This window comes from Ovis canadensis, chromosome 1 (genome assembly GCF_042477335.2).
Source record: "Ovis canadensis isolate MfBH-ARS-UI-01 breed Bighorn chromosome 1, ARS-UI_OviCan_v2, whole genome shotgun sequence".
Classification (NCBI taxonomy): Eukaryota; Metazoa; Chordata; class Mammalia; order Artiodactyla; family Bovidae; genus Ovis; species Ovis canadensis.
The window spans coordinates 72,332,726-72,349,212 of record NC_091245.1 but is presented as its reverse complement, the minus strand read 5'-3'; the positions used below and the strand labels follow the sequence as shown (position 1 = coordinate 72,349,212).

The 16,487-nt window shown below is 44.3% G+C and overlaps 1 non-coding gene across 1 annotated transcript; it reads left to right on the top strand.

Annotated features, from left to right (window-relative positions):
- Positions 1 to 15,888: 15,888 nt before the first annotated feature.
- On the top strand, positions 15,889 to 15,993 carry LOC138431593 (U6 spliceosomal RNA). Its single transcript, XR_011253750.1, has one exon. It is a non-coding gene; the product is annotated as a U6 spliceosomal RNA (small nuclear RNA).
- The last annotated feature ends 494 nt before the right edge of the window (positions 15,994 to 16,487 follow it).

Here is a 16,487-nt window from a genome sequence, read left to right as displayed (position 1 = left end):
CAGGATCCCAGTGAGACAAAATTCTGGAAAATGAGAGCCAAAGGAGTAGAACTAGCCATGTAGGACACCTGATCCTATTTCTTCTTTGAAAAATGGAATTACTGAAACTTTGAGAAACGAAGTGGCTTGCCTATGCTCAGAAAGAAATAACTAACAAATCCAAGATTTAAACCCAGGCCATCTTTTTTTTTTTTTCCTACAGTCCTATGGTTCATGTCAAATTTAATCCTAAGGTCATAAAAGACCCTAGTGTGTGCTCTGGCCCATCACTTTTTCACAGTGCTTGGATGGCATCACCAACTCAACTGGACATGAGTTTGAGCAAACTCTGGGAGTTGGTGATGGACAGGGAAGCCTGGCGTGCTACAATCCATGGGGTCGTAAAGAGTCAGACACGGCTGAGTGACGGAACTGAACTGAACTGGAACAGGCAGATTCTTAGTGGGAAAGCTGGGTTAGTACGTACATGTGAGGGGACTCCCAGCTTCTGGTGTAATCCCAGTCACCTCCCCATTAGCCATCTCTATGCTGCATCTCCCCTGCATTCTTGGACCAAAGTATTCGACAATGCTAATACCTCTCTTGCCTGAGCAGCAATAGCAAGCACAGCACCTACAGAGAGATATATATTACTTGGGCAGAGGTGGAGAGCACTCGGAGCTATTTAACCAGTTCATTTACAAGGATGTATTGACCCCCCTAGACATGCCACAGAGATACTGATGCAATAATGTTTTAGTAGTAGGAGCTGGTGACAAATCCAGGGCATAGAGAACAGAGAAAAGTGAGAGGGAATATCACCAAAGTGAAAGTGAAGGTCGCTAAAGCATGCAAGAACGCAGCGCAAAAGCAGGAGAAAATTGCTGACTTAACTGTCTTGATCAAGGTCACATAGCCGCTTGGTACCAGAGCAGGGATTTGAACTCTGGCATTAAGATTAGCCTGGCAGCTTCACATGCTGCTACTCTTCCCATAGACCAGAAGCCATAGTGCCTAGTTTGGGAAACACTTAAACAGGGATAAAGAATGGTACAGAAGCATAAAGGGCAGGGGACAAAAGAAGATGCATATAATCAGTGAAAATGTTTATGGAGAACCTGATTCCTGTGTGTCAGGCACTTATTATGGACTAAACTGTGTCCCTCCCACATCCATATGTTGAAGCCTTAACCCTCAGCGTGACTACATTTGGAGACAAAGCCTTTAGGGAGGTAATTAAGATTAAGTCAGGTCATCAGTATGGAGCCCTAATCCAGCAGGGTAGACGTCCTTATAAGAAGTGGAAGACACCACTGGAGAATGTGTGCACAGGGAAAAGGCCATGTGAAGACGCAGCAGGAAGGTGGCCATCTGTCAGCCAAGGCCTCAGGAGAAACCAAACCTGCTGGCACCTTGATCTTGGACTCCAAACCTCTGGAGCTGTGAGTAAACCAGATTCAGTTGGCTAAGCCACCTAGTCTGCGGCAGTTTGTTACATCAGCCTGAGCAAACTAATACAGCAAAGATGAACAACAGTGAGGGGCTTCTGGGGACAAATTCTATCTCAGTCTCCTTCTGCTCCAAGCTTGCCTGGCCCCAGAGAAGAGGTGGGGAGCTGACACAGGCAGCTGAAACCCCACCGGGTATTTTCAAGTTACTCAGTGCCATGCTGAAACAAACAGGTAAAAAGACATAAGTAATGATGAAAGTTGTAGAAAGCCATGAACAATTTATCATTTTCTGTGGCTTATCTGTTTGTACGTACTTTGTCTCCTTGGTGGTTTTACAAGAACAAATACTTGTCTCAGAAAACTCATTTCTTGAAAACTCGGAACAAATCTAAACTATTTGGGGCTTCAGATGATCAGTCAAGGATGAATTTCATTGGAAGAATCTGTAGACGGATGTCAGCAAAAACAGCAGAGAAAAGACCTCTGGAATAATCTTTTCTATAAAGCAATTAGAACTCTGGCAAAAAATTGTCAGAATCAACTTTTTTCAGAACTCTGGAAATTAATCAAAGACTTGTGGCAAACTGAGAAGAATTTATTCAAGAAACAAGGCTGAATTTCAGAAAGAGCAGCAAGTTGTGTGAGATTCAACTTGCTGTGTTTCCCCTCCCCAACTCAACAGTAGCTTTGATAATCAACAGCCCACAAGGACAGTGAAAATCAGCAGCCTGGCAACCACAGGAGGAGGCAGAATGGGGCTGGAACCCCTTCAAAGCCCTCTTCCCAGGTGATTGTTATTATTTGATCTATCTGGTGGTTCTTGGGAGACTCACTCACAAAGTTGTCTTTATTTAAATTGACTTGAGGTTTTACTCACTGTGAAAAATCCTTTGCCCAGAGGCATTAGTTGAAAACAGTACAGCTGCCTAAGGTGGCAAATAATATTTGGGTCAAACAGTAGGCCAGCCAAAAATCTTAGAAGAAACATCTGAGGAATGAGATATCTATGCTGCTGCTGCTGCTGCTGCTAAGTCACTTCAGTCGTGTCCGACTCTGTGCGACCCCATAAACAGCAGCCCACCAGGCTCCGCCGTCCCTGGGATTCTCCAGGCAAGAACACTGGAGTGGGTTGCCATTTCCTTCCCCGATGCATGAAAGTGAAAATTGAAAGTGAAGTCACTCAATCGTGTCCGACTCTTAGTGACCCCATGGACTGCAGCCCACCAGGCTCCTCCGTCCATGGGATTTGCCAGGCAAGAATACTGGAGTGGGGTGCCATTGCCTTCTCTGGAGATATCTACAGAGAACCTTGAAAAACTTTGACATGTTCTTGGGAATCTAGAGTGCTACATGCATGTCCAGGGCTATGCACATGCTCAGGAAAGACCCAAGAAGGACCAGGCTGACCCTGAGGCTCTACACAAGCAGGAAGTTAAGGCTTAGACAGAGTTGGAATCTGCGTGTCTGAATGTCAAAGGTGTTTCCCAGGGACTTGCAGAGTTCCTCAGCAAAGACTGTGAGGCTTACCAGTTCCAAGCATTTACTCAGGTTTCTGGGGCTTCCCTGGAGGCTTGGGGTACAGAATCTACATTCCAATGTGGGAGACATGGGTTCGCTTCTTGACCTGAGAAGATCCCACATGCTGCAGAGAATCTAAGCCCATATACAATTACTGAGCTTATGCAGGAGAGCTTGGGAACCACAACTACCGAGACCAATGCTGCAGCGGCTGAAGCCCGCACTCCCTGGAGCCTGTGCTCCACAAGAGAAGCCTGCACCGAGAAGCCTGCGCACTGCAACAAGAGAGCGGCCCCACTCACCGCAGCAAAAGAAGAGCAACACAGCAACGAAGACCCAGCGAGGCCAGAGACAAACGTGAAATAGCTAGATCCAATTATTCTTTAAAAACCAGGCTTCTGTCCGATCATTAACCATGAAGCTAAATAAGCGGAGACTTTAATAGCCACACAAGACAAAATATACAGAACTCAACTACAGAATTAGTTCAGAAAACAGGTCATCACTAAACAAAGGACCAACAACACTAGCTGCTGAGTGGAGAGACATTGATTTCCAGAGTTACCATGTCATGTTTTTTATTTTTAATTTTTTTTTCATGTCATGTTTTTTAATGTACCATTTTCAACAACAAAAATATGAAACATTTAAAGAAACAAGAAAGTTTGGCCATACTAGGAGGAAAAAGCAGTCAATAGAAACTGTGTGGGAGCCCAGATGCTGGGCTTACTGAACAAAGGTTTTAAATTAGCTCTTTGAAATATGTTCAAAGAATTCAGGAAAACTATGCCTAAAGAACTAGAGCAAAATATGAGGAAAATGGCTTACCAAATAAAGAGATGAAAATTATTAAAAAGAACCAAGTAGAAACTCTGGAGTTAAGAAGTACAGTACTGAAATGGAAAAAGTCACTAGAGGAGTTCCACAGCATATTAGAGCTGGCAACAGGAAAAAAATCAATGAACTTTGAGACAGGTCAGTTGACATTATCCAGTTTGAGGAAAAGAAAAAAACAAATGAAGAAAAATGAACAGAGTATCAGAGAGCTGAGGGACAATACAAGAATAGCAAAATATGCATAGTAGGAGTACCAGAAGAAGAGAGAAAGGATCAAAAGGAAAAATGAAGAAATAATGGCTGGAAACTTCCCAAATTCGATGAAAAACACTAGTCACCCAAGAAGCTGAAAACAACAACAACGAAAACAACTCCAAGTAAGATGAATTTTAAAAATGAACGCAGACAATAATCAGATCATAATCTAAGAGAACACTTAGACCATAACCAAAGCTTAAGAGAAAGAAAGAATCTTGAAAGCAGCAAGAAAGTGGTTCATCATGTACAGAAGACTTTCAATAAGATTAAAAACTGATTTCTCATCGGAAGCCATGGAAATCAGAAGGCAGTGGGATGATGTATTCAAAATACTGAGCGAATTCTAGGTCCAACAAAACTACCTTTCAAAAATGAGAAAGAAAGCAAGATATTCCTGGATAAACAAAAACTGAAAAAGAAAATCTGTTACTAGCAAACCTGCCCTACAAAAAAATACTGAAAGGACTTTCAAGCTTAAGTGAAAGCTCTAGACAGTAACATGAATCCATATGGAGAAATGAAGAGCACTGGCAAAAGGTAACTACGTAATAAATAGAAAAGGCAGCGTAACTGTGTTTTTTGTTTTTAATTCTTTTTTCCTTCTATTTGATTTGAAAGACAACCACATAAAATAACTATAAATCTGTGTTGACAGTCAAACAATGTAAGAAAATGTGATTTGTTTGACAACAACAGCAAAAGAGATGGGAGAGAATGGAGCTACACAGGAGCAAAGTTTTTGTATACTTATTGTTAAGCTGTTATTAATTCAAAATGGACATCCCAGGTGGCACTAGTGGTAAAGAACCAACCTTCCAATGCAGGAGACACAAGAGACTTGGGTTCAATTGCTGAGTCTGGAAGATCCTCTGGAGGAGGAGATAGCCACTTATTCCAGTGTTCTTGCCTGGGAAATCCCACGGATAGAGGAACCTGGCAAGCTACAGTCCATGGGGTCACAAAGAGCTGGATATGACAGTGACTGAGCACACGGACTATTAATTCAAACTAGACTGTTATAAATTAAGATGATAATTGTAACTCCCAAGTCAACCATTAAGAAAACTTTGGAATAATCTGTGGTACAGATGATTACATCCCAGCAAAGCCTCACTAGTACAAGCAAAACAGTGGTAAAGCCAGTATGGATTGGTGAAATCTCTAAAGAAAGGAAATTCTTCATTGAGGACATCATTTTTATTAACTAATTAACCAATCAGTTTATCAATACACAGTGACTGGAAAAGCCTGCAAGATGTTCTTTCATTCGCCTTAGACTGAGGGTCTATTATGCGTCAGGCACTGTTTGATGCTGTAGAACAGAGGCTTAGCTGAATCTGTCTTAATGAAGAGCTTCCCCATGGACCCATAACTTCTAGCAAGGTGTCTATTTCCATTATTTTAATTTCCTAATAACGCTGGTCTCCCTTGATGGTCTCCCTTGATATTCTCCCTCATTAACCATCTTCACATCTAATCTAATCCATTCACTCACTCAGCAAATATGTGCTAAATTCCTGCTATGTGTCATCTGTTAGCGATACGGTGGGGAACAAGGCAGGTGGCATTCTCATCCTCCTGGCCTCAGGGAGCTTCCATGTCATGCGTTATGCTGTGCGATGTATGGCAAGGGGTGAATGTGCTAGGAAGAAAATCAAAACCCAGGTATAGGGAAGGGATGCTTTGGGTAAGGTGATAAGGAAAGAATAGAAACCTCGATAAAATGCAAAGATCTGGGGAAGGAGTGTTTCAGGAAGGGGAATAACTATAAAAACTGAGGGGGACCACTGAAGCCTGAATGCTCTAGAGCCTGTGCTCTGCAACAAGAGAAGCCACCACAGTGAGAAGCCCGAGCCCCACGACTAAAGGATAGACCAGGCTCACCACAGCCAGACGGAGAAGGCAATGGCACCCCACTCCAGTCCTCTTGCCTGGAAAATCCCATGGACGGAGGAGCCTGGAAGGCTGCAGTCCATGGAGTCGCTGAAGGTCGGGCTCGACTGAGCGACTTCACTTTCACTTTTCACTTTCATGCGCTGGAGAAGGAAATGGCAACCCACTCCAGTGTTCTTGCCTGGAGAATCCCAGGGACGGGGGAGCCTGGTGGGCTGCCGTCTGTGGGGTCACACAGAGTCGGACACGACTGAAGCGACTTAGCGTAGCCACAACCAGAGAAAAGCCTGTGGAGCAACGAAGACCCAGCACAGCCAAGCGAGTAAACAATCACATAAAATTGGTTTTTAAAAAACTGAGGCAGAAAGAGCGATACCTGCGAGGATTAGGAAGGTGGCCACCGTGAGTGGGGTCTCTTCTGTCAACATTCAGCCTGCCTTCTGCGGCTCCGACTACAATCCAGTCCTTAGCTGTGGCACTCACATCTAAGTTGCTTCAAGAATCTTCTTATTCTTTGTGCCCCAAGTCTGTGTCCCACATAATTTATTCTACACTCCACTGCCAGAAACATTTTCCAGAACACTTTCATCTTGTCACCTCACAGTTAAGGGTTCCAATGGCCCCTACTGCGGCCAAGCCCCTCCGTTCCCCCACAGCATGTACTGGTTTCCGACCTTGTACCGGACACTTTTCTGGGCACTGTGCCTCCACCAGGGCAGCACGAAGACCACCTTCCTGCTCTCACAGGGCTTTCGTTCCTGAAGGACAAGACAGACACCAGACACATATCAAGATAACTTCAGGTAATAGTGTTGTTGTTAGTCACTCAGCCATGTCCAACTCTTCGTTCCCCCATGGACTGTAGTCTGTCTGTGGAATTCTCCGGGCAAGAATACTGGAGTGGGTAGCCATTCCCTTCTCCAAGGGATCTTCCTGACCCAGGAACTGAACCCACGTCTTCCGCATTGCAGGCAGATTTTTAACATCTGAGCCACCAGGGAAGCCCAAGGCAATAGTAAGTGCCAACAAGAAAACAGAGAAATCGTGACAGAGGGGATGACCTGAAGAGTTCTGAGGTGGTCTGGAAAATCTGGGCGTGGAATCTGTTCCAAGAGTGGGAACCGCAGGTACCAGAGCTCTAACGTCGGGCCCTTCAGGGGCTGACCTCCTTGGGGAAGTATCCATCCTTCTAGCTAAGTGCTTGTCAGAAAGGTCAAGTGTGCTACCCTCCTGAAGACTACAAGACCAGAGCACAAGAACCCTTTCTAATTCTTACCAGACCACCTGGCGTGCTGACCTCCTGGGGAACTCAACTGAATCAAGCTCAGTGTCCTAATCCGGCAGGTGGGGTCACAGAGTGTTGAGCTCCAATCCGACCTTAACTCACGTTCCTAAACCTTTTTAAGCTAGCATCCTCTCTGTCCTCCCCTCTCTGGGTAAAACTTGGCAAAGTTTATACACTTTAATAAATCAATATTATATGAATATAAAATTTCAGAACACAAGTTATTCTTTGCCTCATTAGATAAGTCTCCTCTCAAGAATGAAAATGTTTTACCTGCTGGACTGATTTAGTTAACTCTTTGAAGAAGCATTTAAACTTTTGAAATTGATATTGACGATAGTGACTTGTGGAAAAAGCTTTATCTTGATATAGCAGTTTTGTTTAAAGATGTTTGTTGAAAGGTTGTCATTGCTTTACTCATTGAATTAATATTAATAATTAATATTACCTTTGCGCCTCCCCTGGTGGCTCAGCGGTAAAGAGCTTGCATTGCTGGAAATATAATGAGATACAGGTTCCGTCTCTGGGTCAGGAAGATCCCCTAGAGGGGGACATGGCAACCCACTCCAGTATTCTTGCCTGGAGAATCCCATGGACAGAGGAGCCTGGCAAGCTAGGGTCACAAAGAGTCGGACATGAGTGAAATGACTCAGTACACATGCAATATTACCCTGAAGTGCTTCTGTGTGTTAGGCATGGCACATATTCCTGGGTGTACAGGATAAGTAAAATATACACATTCTATTGTCCTTATAGTTTACAATCTTGTTGGAGATACAGGTTAGGAAATAATAAAAGAGACAAATACATAATTTTGGCTTATGATACATTCTATTAAAGAAACAAACAGCGTACAGGACAGAGAATAACAGGGAAAATTTTGCATAGAAATTTGTGGTCAGGGAACACCTTACCTTTAAACATTGACTCAGCTGTGTAAACAAAAGGGATGAATTTCACAAATTTTATTAGATTCTAAATAATTTGCTTAACACTGACAGGTAGTTTCTGATGTTCCAGTATATCTTTGTACATTCTTACAGAAAGGATGGGTTAGCTGTGTCCTACAACCATTCACCACTCACCATGTGTTTATAGTATATTATCATTGTAAATTAAGAATACTCACCAAGGGGGTGACACTCTGTTCTTTGTATCCCTGGAGCATATTCTCTACCAGTCATTTGAGCTGGATAGAGTGACAGTGTGTTTCCCAATGAGATCTATCCCTCTGAGGAGTTCCAAGCATGCAGATGGCTGTGGTCTCCTGGTGGTCAGGTCCTACAGCTACACAGCAAAAGCCCTGCAGGGTACACACTTCGCCTGGCTAGAACATGGTGTCCATGGAACATCTGGGGGACACTGGGGTTGGAGACCAGTGACTATGTCAGTCCCATGGCCACAGGCCTCATCCCACCCTTGACCTGAGACTTCACAACCCTAGGCTGTGGGTCCTGTGAGGCCCACAGGAGAGCATAGACGAATTAGGGCCGATGCTTCAGGACCTCACAGAGTTAGTACAGGAAAGCACTTATGAGTCCAGTTAAATGGTTTGTTCTGAAGCAGCTGCCCCAGTCTTCTCAGGAGCATGAGAAGCATGAAGCAGGCTTGGAGAGCTGTGTCTGTGCATGCCCAGCGCAGACAGAAATTATTGTGAATACCAGCAACCAACAAACACATGTGGAGCATCCCTCCCTGCATTCCTGAAGGGAATGTGGAAACACTAATAATGAGAAGGACGATTAGAAAGTCACAGGACAGAATTTGCTTGGTGAGATCCCTGAGCTGGTTTTAAGCAATCTGCGGTGTTCTGAGCAGGAGCCCCCAGCAAAGAAACATGTCTAGGATTGTTGGACGACTATCAGTTAGCAGTTCATCAGATAAAACAAAAGTGTTTCTAGTCCAGGCCTGCAACAGGTGGAGAATGATAAGGATAGCAATCAGGGAGTCAAGGGGGAGACGCCTGTGTGAGGCCGAGTAACCTGGATGTGTGGCCATTTCTTTTCTCTTCAGATGAGTTCCCAGTGCGGGGAATACTTACTTAGTCCTAAGACTGAACTCAAATAAGAACCTTAGGTATAAATTAATCACCGTTATGACAGCCAGTAATTCCCATAAGCATTTCTGACCAAGGATGGTTTCTTCCTTTTATTCATTCACCAACATTTGTTGAGCGCCTACTATGTGCCAGGTACTACTGCTGCTCTGCCGTCAGTGCCTCCAAAGGTCAAAGAGACAGTCTCCGCCCTCACAGAGTTCACATCCTAGTGGAGTTGGTGGGGGAGACAGAAAATAGACTAATAAATAAGCAAGTGCTATGAAAAGCACTAGAGCAGGTAAGAAGGGGGTGAGGGTGCAGGGTGATGCCAAGGGGGCCTTCAGAAAAACCCTCTTTAAGGGATATAGCATAGAGGGATCAAGGAGGCCCTTGTGATAAGTGACATCTGTGTAGACAGTACAGAGTAAACTGTCTGGGAAGATGTAGGGAGAGGATTCCCACAGAACAGGAGAAGCAAGTGCAAACCCTGGGGCAAGGAGTGTTCTTGGCATGGTCGAGGAAAAGCAAGAAGCTGTGCGGCTGAGCAAATGAGGGAGAGGATGGTAGGGAATGAGATCAGAGATGTAGGCAGGGGTTGGACTGTGTTAAGCCATGCAAAGATAGGAGCTATGGAAATGTTTTGAGCAGAGAACTGATGGTATCTACTTCAGACTTTAAAGCAGTCACTCTGGCTGAGTGTACAAAACAGAGAGGAAGCAGGAATAGCCCAGGGAGGACACAAGGGAGTTAGATCATTCACAGGTTGTTAACATGAGATTCCCCAGCCATACCAGGGAGCCTTGGTGAAGGTGAGTTAAGAATGAGTCGCATTTCAAAATTATAGAATTTCAGTTCATCAGAAAGTCTGTGACTGCCACAGTCTTATATAGTAGCCACTAACCACATGTATATATTGACAACTTGAAATGCAACTAGTCTGAATTGAGACGTTCTGTGAGTGTAAATTACACTGAGTTTCAAAGACTTGGTGTCCCCCCAAAAGAAAGAAAAGAACAAGGAAAAAAAACAGAAACTAGAATGTGAAGCATTTCATTAAAAATTTTATACTATACTAATTAAAAGTTGAAATGATAATGTTTCCAATATACTGAGTTAAATAAAACAGACTCTTTTCTCTCCTTAGAATTTTTATCGCATAATAGCACATATGCCACACGTTAACATTTTACTATATATTGTATTCCCAGGTGGCTCAGTGGTAAAGAATCCGCTTGCCAAGGCAGGAGAAGCGGGTTCAGTCCTTGAATTGGGAAGATCCCCTGGAGAAGGAAATGGCAACCTACCCCAGTACTCTTGCCTGGGAAACCCCATGGACAGAGGAGCCTGGTGGGCTACAGTCCGTGGGGTCACAAAGAGTCAGACACGACTGAGTGACTAGATTACAACCACAGCCCTGTTAGCCACACAGTTTAAATGCTTGATCTTAGATTGAAAGGAACGTCATGAGTGCCAAGCTATTGGCAAGCTGCTCTGAGAATTTTCAAGTTTGTCTGAACATGGGCATTCATAGAGCAAGCTGTAGACAAGTTTTGATAAAAAGAATAATGTGGCCTCTCTTCTCAAAGGACTTAATTTAGCAAAGTAATGACAAAGGAAAGTAATCTCATTTAAATTAGGACCACATTTTTCAAATGAAATCAAACGCTTCTATTACAGGCTCTTTCTCTTTTTCCTGCTACCTCTGACCCCATGGCCTGCAAATCACATTCCTTATGGTGGAGTTCAGTCGTTAACGTATGTAAATATGACTTACTTTAGGGCTCATGGAATCTAGACATTAGGGCTAAAGTTTATCCCCTCAACCAGGAGGAAGCAAATCCTTCTTAGACTTGGAAAAACCTCCTCTAGAAATTAACTTCACCTATTTCTTTTTACTTTTTAAAATGGAGCTACTAGGAAATTTAAAATTAAAATTTGTGGCTCACATTATATTTCTGCTGGACATCACTGGTATTATAAACTGACTTACCTATACAAAGAAATCCTTTGTGATTTCAAGACTTGAACATTTTTCTAAAATGTGTTGTCCATTTTCTGGTTTTAGTAGGCAAAGTTATGCAAAATATAGCTAACGTAATTAGACTTACTTTCATTAAGCAGCTGAGCGTGTCAGTGATTTTGCATCATCAAAGCTTTGTTCTAAACATCTCGGTGTTCTGGTTCTCGTAAAGATGGTAAAATGGCTCTTCCGCACTGGCTTTGCCCTTGGAGGGGCCCCTGGCCTGGAGACCTGAGCTTCACACGTTCAGAACACGAACTTCAGAGGTTTCCTGGCTGAGCGCCTAAGGACAAATTTCTCAAGAGTTCATATGAGAACAGTGACTTCCCAAAAGGACAGGCTTTTCTGGGTCATTCTATCTGGCTTCTTGCTAATTAATTTTTTCACCTGTCAAAGGTATCATGGGTTGGGCCCCAAATCCAGGTGGGGCAATGCAAGCTACAGGGTGGATCCATTGCGCAGGGGCCAAGCTGTGCTAAAGATGAACGGCCTTACACATGCAAGGCTGCGTGTGGGAACGGGGTGGGCAGACCTCACAGAGATGGCCACTAACGTGAGCTCACCTCAGCTGTATGTCTCCCAGTCCCCCCTCAGCTTTCCAACATCTCACTTCCCAGGAATAATAGAGCTTTAGAGGAACAAGTTAAACTGTTCAGATCCTCTAAAGGTGGCCATACCCACTCAGAAAACAACTTAATAAGAAAGGAATCATCAGGAATCAGAACATTTGGGTTAGACAATCCCTTCGCCCTACTCTCTTTGGAAGAGCTTGTTCAGGAGGCAAGTCCATCAGTATTTGGAGTCTGCTTGGTAGGCAAAGACTAGGAGTAGTAGAGATAGAAGGGTGTCCTAAACATTTGGAAAAGGGAGAGAGGTTAAATCATAACGCCAAATCGCCCCGTAGGTTGAAGAGCCATTTCTATTGCTTAGCTTGGAGTAAATATTCAAGAGCTATTTATGGTCTGCATGCATGTCCAATCTAAGAGTCAGTGAGACAGAATGATTCCTGGGGCAGAGCAAGACACGACTGAAGTGTTAACATATCTTCTGGAGGAATGAGTTAATCACCCACAGAAGCTCAGAAAGGAGGGGGTTTCAGAAGCAAGCTTTGGCTGTGCCTATTGGTATCATCCCAGGAGACCAGGGTGAGTTTATTGGAGGTGGATTAGAGGTCACTGAGGACATAGAGGGCCCAACTGAGGAGAAGGACATATCTGGCTGTCAGAGCCCAGATCATCCAATATCTGAGTCCTAGAATTATTAATATGTCACTAGGTTCTTAATCCAGGATCACTCAGCTGACAATTCGACTTCCTGCAGCTTTCCACTGTGAGATACTGTGCTAATGAGATTTATTTGATTATCTAGCCTAAGAGTTATATTTCTCTATCCTGGTTAATTGAATTTATAGTTAAAGATAGCAACATTTTTGAGCAAAGAATTTATTCACAGAGTGAAGCATTTAAATGAATTGTGCCTTCAAGTCCACGAGACTTACTCAAATGGCGGATTTAGTAAGTCCAGCTAGTGCATCCTTCCTATTGAGATCCCTGTGTGCTACTGAATTCCACTGCCTTCCAACGCAGTCTTCAGCAGTGAGTACAAAGAATCACATTCCAGTCTGACTGAGATGGCCAACTTGGAATCTGTAAGTCCAATCAGCTGACCAGAGCCCCACACTTTGGATAGCTGTGTGGACTATAGGGGTTGTTGTTCAGTCAGTCTCTCAATTGCACCCGACTCTTTGCAGCCCCAGGGACTGCAGCACACCAGGCTTCCCTGTCCTTCACCATCTCCCAGAGTTTGCTCAAACTCATGTCCATTGAATCAGTGATGCCATCCATCCATCTCGTCCTCTGTCGTCCCCTTCTTCTCCTGCCTTCAATCTTTCCCAGTATCAGGGCCTTTTCTAATGAGTCGGCTCTTAGCATGGAGTGGCTAAGTATTGGAGCTTCAGCTTCACCATCAGTCCTTCCAATGAGTATTCAGGATTGATTTCCTTTAGGATTGACTGGTTGGATCTCCTTGCAGTCCAAGGGACTCTCAAGGTGTTGAGAAGAGAAAGAAACTGAGCTGAATGTTTACTTACCTGAAAACAGCTCTTGGAGGTTTTTTTCAAAGGTCAGTCTGTGTTATCAGCATTTTGATGTATGAAAATATAAAATCAGTGTTGTAGTTTCTTCATGCCTGCTGTATAGTCAGGCCACTCAAGATGGGTGCCCTCTTGCTCTCTGTACATCCTCTGCTCAAACAGTGCCTGCTACACCTACACCCTCCTCACATGACTGACCTTCCTACATACTGGCCCCAGTATTGATTTTGAATCAATATTGACTCAAAAATACTGATTATTTTTGAATCAGTGTTTCATATAACTTTTTCTCTTTTTAAAATGTTTTATTATTTTAATATTTATCTCATTTTATTTTTCCCTGGTGGCACAGATGATAAAGAATCCACCTGAAATGCAGAAGACCCAGGTTTGATCCCTGGGTTGGGAAGATCCCCTAGAGGAGGAAATGGCTGCCCACTTCAGTATTCTTGACTGGAAAATTCCATGAACAGAGGCAGACTACAGTCCACGGGGTTGCAAAGAGTCAGACATGACTGAGAGCACATGCATACGCATACTGGTTATGAAGGTAATGTCAGAGCTGAGAAACCAAAGGGGACACAGGGAAGAAATCTTGAGAGGGACAAAAGTGGACATTTCTACTTCCCCTGGAGATGGAGAGACAACAGGCGGTGTCCCAGGGTTAGCACTGTCTCACTGGGTCTATGAAGGAGATGCAGCCAGCAGTGGGCACACAACCCGAAGCAGGGGCTGGGGCTGGGTGGAAATACCTCAGCTTCTCCCTTCCTCTTGCCTTGTCGTCTTCTACCAATTCCTCCCAATGACTGAATTTAGCAGTGAGGAGGCAAGGGAGCCTGGAAAATACATTTCCCTACTTTAAAGGGCTAGACAGAGAAGGGCCAATCTTGAATCTAACGGCAAATAGACACTATGCAAAAATCAGCAATGTAGTGGTAAGTAAGCCACAACTATAGCAATGGGTGGATGGGGATGGGGAAAAGAGAGACTGAAAGTTTACTGTAGCCAGTGATTAAAGAGAGGAGTTGGTGGCCCACAAGGACTTTCTTCTGTTTATCTTGAGCAAACGTGATTATCAAATATTTTAAAGGATTTTGGGGAAAGTGAGGGAGAGTGTCATTAGAATGAGCTAAAATCCAGGAAGCATAAACTAGTAGGAAGTATTAAAGAATAAAGCATGCTTGGTTTGCAAAATAAAAGATTTAGAAGTAGCGCTGAACTAACTTCTTATGGATACAACTCATTATAATAAAGGTGGTCTAGAAGCATGGAGATTAAAAACAGAGTGAGTTTCATCCTGACTGAGGAGGAACCCCAAACCAGGACAGAGTCAGCCCCAGCTCTGGAAGAGAGTGGAAGGCTATAGGTCTGGACCTGCACGTGTCTCACTCTAGGACTGCAGAGGGCAATCCCAGCTGATGTTTGCAAGGCTGTCTCATCCCTGGAGTGAGTAACCATCAGCTAGTCACTCATTCCACGTTGACTCCCTGTAGTGTACTGAGAACTATTCTAAGTAATGCCAAGAAGAAAGCAAACAAATAATAGGAACGCCTCAACCCTTCATGGGAGCCAGAACAGTATAGTCTATCCCACTGGGAGGAGGAGAGGGAGGGATGCTCCTGGCAGAGAGTGATTAGAAAAAACATTCAATCCCTACTTCCTGGGTTACTCCTAGTTCTGGTAGACACATTTATGGTAGTTTAACATGCACTAGGGACACATCTTTGTCATTAATAAAGATAATACTCCAAAGTCCAGTATTTCCCCCTGGGTCCTAGTTTATTCAGTTTAATTCAGCAAATGTTTGTTTGCATGCAAGCTAAGTCGCTTAAGTTGTGTCCAGCTCTTTGCGACCCCGTGGACTGTAGCCTGCCTGGCTCCTCTGTCCATGGGATCCTTCAGGCAAGAATACTAGAGTGGGTTTCCATGCCCTCCTCCAGGGAATCTGCCCCTCCCCCCCCCACCCCCCCACCCCCCACCCCCACCCCCCGCCCCAGATCAAACCCACATTGCTTACATCGCCTGCATTGGCACATGGCTTCCTTACCACTAGCGCCATCTGGGAAGCCCAACAAACATTTCAGTTCAGTTTAGTCGCTCAGTCGTGTCCAACTCTTTGCGACCCCACGAATCGCAGCACGCCAGGCCTCCCTGTCCATCACCAACTCCTGGAGTTTACTCAAACTCATGTCCATCGAGTAACATTTATGGTGTATCAATTCTGTGCTCAGAACTAGAGATACAGAGACAAACATTTTCTTTAAAAAGCATGGATCCTGCTCTCAGGAGCAAAATCCATCCGGTTTCAATCTGGAAATTCCTGCCAGAGACTTGAGTCCTCTGCAGGTTCTTGCAGAGGGTAGGCAGTGACTTCCCCACCAACACAAAGCGGTGGTGTAGTCAGGGCAATGTGAAGCTGACCTGAGCCGGTTCTACAGCCCTCCAGTCACTCCATCTGAGGGCTGGTTCTCAAGAAGGGAAAGGTTTTTTGACTTAGCCTCCTAAAAAGAAGTTCAGTGCTCTTTTCAGCAGCACTACAGTAAAATTAGAGACATGGAGACGATGAGCACGGCCCCTGAGGAAGAGTAACAAACAAATTGAAATGAAGCATTTCATATTTTTCTAAATAAGTGGAGCACAGGGCTTCCCTGGTGGCTTAGAAGGTAGAAAAACTGCCTGCAATGAAGGAGACCCAGGTGTAGTTCCTGGGTTAGGAAGATCCTTTGGAGAAAGGAATGGCCACCCACTCTAGTATTCTTGCCTGGAGAATCCCGTGGACAGAGGAGCTCGGTGGGCTATATAGTCCATGGGGTTGAAAAGAGTTGGACACATCTGAAGCGACTAACACACAGAGGATTTTTAGGGCAGTGAAATACTCTGCATGATGCCATAATAATGGATGCATGTCATCACATTTGTCCAATCCCATAGAATGCGTACCATCAGGAGAGCACCGTAATGTGAACCATGGGCTTTGGGTGACAACAATGTCACTGCAGCTTCACATATGGTAACAAATGTCCTCTCTGGTCGGGGATGTTGACCACAGTGGAGGCTGTGCATGTAGGGACCAGCAAGAGGGTTGGGGGGCTTGTGGGGAAATCTCTGTACCTTTG